The following is a 4,430-nucleotide window of genomic DNA, read 5'->3' on the forward strand; positions in this document are numbered from 1 at the left end:
GATCCCCGGCGACACAAGCCACCATTCGACGCGCTCGCGATATGGGGGTGATCGGGAGGAGGAACCGCATCCATCTGCAGTGGTTGGGGGCGCGGGGGAGCTTGAGGGTGAGAGCACCTTCCTCCATGGCGGAGGGGAAGCTTCGGGAGGGAATGGCGTTCGGCATACCGTGGCTCCCGGGTGAAAATGGAAGTGGGAAAGGGTTCTCGGGGTAGATTTGGAGCTAATGGAGGAGAGTATGGAGGGGAAGCAGCTCTGGTTGCTCGGAATCGACCGGAGGGCGGCGGCGGCCCAAACTGCCAGAGATGGAGGGAACGACGGCCTCTGGAGGAATGGGAGCTAGAGGGGCCTTGCTATGGCATCGAGGAGGGTTCATGTCCAGCATGAAGAGCTCGGAGTGGGTTTATATAGGCAATCGGGGGCGGTTCCGACGATGGCCGAGGATAAGAATGTCGGCGACCGCCGTACTGTGCTGCAGGGCGACGTGGCGGTGGTTGGTCGGCTCCAGGAGCTACCGACGAAAGCTCAACTATCCATGGAGGCGAGCTGGCGCGCTGTGGTGGTCGGGGCGGTGCTGCCCATGGCGGTGGTGGATGCGGCCGCGGGCATGCCGCCAAGAGGGCTCTGGTGGCGGCGCTGTGGGGTGCCAGGGGTGGTCGGGGTGGCGTGGTGGTGCGGGGGATATGTGGCGTGCTAGCAGCTATTGGCCAAGGGCCGGAACGAGTCGGAACGGGTGCGGGGCGAGACGCGGCGGCTCGAGCGCACTGGCGTGCCAAACGCACGCCCAGAGCACGCCCACCATCTGTTCGGCGAAATGCCGTGGCCTGCTAGATGGCTTGGTTGGAGCTGAGGATTAGCAGTTCTAGTCTAGGGCTAGTTGAGATGCTAGTGGACATGCTAGTTTGATCAGAGGTGCAAGGTCACAGTGCAAAACAAAAATCATGTCAAAACTGATCATGCCCCTAAGGTGTTTGACAAAATGCCACAGGCACCTAGGCTTTTCTTGGAGGGGCCAAATTCTCCAGACCAGGGTCTCCTTAGATGTACAAGAGGGTGGTGAGGTTAGTTTGTGAAAAGCACAAACTTGTTAGTGCAAGTTTTGCAGAACTTCAATTCTGGACAGGAAATAAATGACATTATTTCATGAACCAAAATTAATCCAAAAGGTGCATGCTCCTGGACTTAAGGGTTTAACATGGGGGACTACAAGTAGGAGAAATAATCAAGGGTCAAAGAGTAAGTAAAAACATGGTTGCTGTACAAACCATCAAGTTGGTCCAGAATGAAAATGAGGTTGATTCACTCAAATTTTTCAAAGAACATAAATAGGTTTTTGCACAAAGTGAAATAATAGGCTCCTACTGACCTCCCTTAATTTTGGAAGAAGTTTTAAATAAATATTTAAATAGGTTGTAGTGCAAAATGCACTCTGGACCAGAGAAGAAAAATTGAGTGTAGAGCTCAAAATATTTCATGAATGAAATATATTTTTGCATAAAAGTGATTTAAAAACATCTCATGACATCTCCAAATTTTTGTGGGAATTTTAAGTGAATTTATCAAATGGTTGTAGTTCAAAAAGAGCTCCAAATTTTAAAACAAGTCATTTAATGAATAAAGCTCAGGGTGAAATAATTTTATAAATAAATCTACTGATTGAGGGATGTTTTTAAATGAGAGGGAAAATAAGTCCAATATGCTTTGGAAGGATCCACTTGGGAAAAACTCCTTAATATTAAAAGAAAAATTTTGAAATCAACAGATATATTCTTGCAGGCAAAAATTTTAAATTCTTGGCAAAATTTTAATAACTAAAACCTGGTTAAATTTTTGGGGTGTTACATTCACGCCGTGAGGATGCGTAATACCCTAGTCCTACTTTGGTGTATATTGGAGTGTTCTTGTGTTTTTGAACTAGCTATGGTGCGTGCGTCGTTCAAAAAGCCGAATCCCCCTTCCATATGCCTCGGGCCTCCTTTTATAGAAAAAGGGGACGCCACAATGGTACACAGGAGGTGGAAAGTGCATACTGTGGCTGAGCCTATCCTTTGGCACCGTCGAACAAATGCATTTAATGTGCTGCCGATGTGCCCTTCTTGCTATCGCCGCTTCGCCTTGCTTCGAAACGCGACCAGGCCAGCATGGCGTGTAGTGCCATGTAGGCTAGCAGGCTGCTAAGGTGGCGTGGTGGAAGGGTCTTCACGAAGATCTGCATGCCACCACGCAGGTGCTTGTTGAGTTGGTCTGGAGGCCGCACGTCACCACGCAGGTGCCCGCCTAGGTGGCAGGGCTGGCAACTGCATGGGAATGGCGGTGGGGTCTTGGCGGATGTGCGCCTGGCCGCGTCCCCACTGATGTCCTTGGCATGGGTCTTGCCGGGGCCCCGACAAGGGTCTTGCCGTGGCATCGCAGTCATCCCCGGCAAGGATCTTGCCGGAGGTCTCTAGGATTTCCTCGGCAAGGACCTTGCCGAGGATCGTCGTCTTTTAGTCCTCATCTGATCTTGCATGCTTATGATCTTTACGAAGATTTGCATGCCACCATGGAGGTGCCTCCCAAGCCTTGGTTCGAATGTGGTTGATGGTGTTGGAACCCTTTGGGCGCAACGGTGGCCCGCTCTGCTGGAGTTGGGCAAGTTGCCCTGGCAAGGCTCTTGTCGGGGCTATGGGGGCCGCGCCCAGCAAGGGTCTTTCCAGAGGAGTCCACCTCGTCATCTTGCTCTTCGCATTTCTGGTCTTGACGTTACCTTGATTTTCTTGTGACCTTGGCTTCCCTCCTCTGCCACGGGCGCAGCTCTGACTGCCCATGCACACGTAAAGGGGTACAAAAGAGAGCCCCTATTTTTGTACACCGACAACCGCCTCCTCCGTCAGCCTCATGCGGACCTGCCAAACGACCATGTGAAGCGATACCTTGGCGCTCAAGATATGGGCGGAGGAGGAGATGACGGAGGCGTCATGGTCGCGGCGGCGGCGGAGGCATGCAATTCGAGAGTGGAGCTTGCCATGAGGATCGACAACCGTGTGCTTGTGCTTCACTACCAAATCTGCACCCTCCACTTCAAGCCTCTTGTCTCGCAGCTGCAGGTTCCTCTCTTCCCTTCCTGCTTTCTTCCACAGTCGGGGACAAAAATTCGTGTTTTGACCCTTTTGGCTAAAAAATTCAGGATCTGACCCCCCCTCTAGAAATTTTTTGGGATCTGACCCTTTTTCCTACCGCCAGGGGTTGTGGCTGTAGGCTTGCACACCCTACCGGCATGGGCTCTGGCCGTAGGTCCCTGGACAGCAACTGACGGTCGTCAGCTCGTGCTGACATGGAAAAGGTCCTACCGCGATGGTCCCTCGTGGTAGGGTACTGAAGCCTACCGCCAGCACCCCTGGCGGTAGGGTCCTGGGAGGTGGATAACGTTGGGAGGGGCTGGTTTGTGGGCCCCACCACCAATTTTCTTCCCCACTCATCTTCTTCCCCGTGCTCAGCCCCTCTCCCCCCTCACAAACCCCCCTAGATCCCCTCCATTTGATTGAGATTTCACCGGTGGATCCGGAGCATTTTCATCACCCAAGGTACCTCCCCCATTTCCCCTCCTTTTAATTGGTTGAGATCTTTGTTTTGTGTGGATTTGATCAATTTATTGCAAACCCTAGGTTTTGAACTTGTTCTGTGCATTTATGACACATTTATGATGCATTTATGGATCATTTATGGCAAGGATTACGGTTATGTTAGGGGTTAGTGTTTGGGTGAGGCTTAGGGTTGTAGTGGTTATGTTGGGGGTTAGGGTTAATGGTTAGGTTAACTTGACTATCAATAGTAGTTATTTGTCCAATTTGTGCATAATTTAGTTTATTGTCCATTTGAGTTGGTTGGATGACATATATGGATTGATTTTATTGTTTCCAATTTTCTTAGATGTATAAGCTCGTAAATGTTCATTATTTGCACAAGACGACATTTATCCTTGGAAATGACGATGAAGGGGAAGAGGCTATGGTTTTTGACACAAGTCAAAGCTTTGATGATCTTGTAGTTAAAGTGAGAAGCGTCTTACATTGGAATGATCCAAATGCCAAGGTTAAGCTTATTGGGAGGTATGACGTGGGATTGGGAGTAAAGTCCCCATTAAAGAGTATGTCCATCACCTCCCAATTGCATTGGAATGTGTACAAGGACAAAGTAGACGCATCACAAGGCAAGTCTCTTGAGATATTTGCCACAAAGGTTGATCCTCCTCTTCCCTTGCAAATTGATTTGAACCGCAATGCATCCTCCCCAACAAATGATGATAGTGTCGAGGTGTATATTCCCAACTGTTCTAGCCAACCACCAAGTAGCCAACCCAATGAAGATTATATCAATGCTAGCGCCATAGTACTCCGAGTTGATGCTATTCCTCTTGTTCAAGAAGATGCTAGTGGTCATGTTGATGATGA

The sequence above is a fragment of the Triticum dicoccoides genome, chromosome 2B, assembly GCF_002162155.2.
Source record: "Triticum dicoccoides isolate Atlit2015 ecotype Zavitan chromosome 2B, WEW_v2.0, whole genome shotgun sequence".
In the NCBI taxonomy this organism is placed as follows: domain Eukaryota; kingdom Viridiplantae; phylum Streptophyta; class Magnoliopsida; order Poales; family Poaceae; genus Triticum; species Triticum dicoccoides.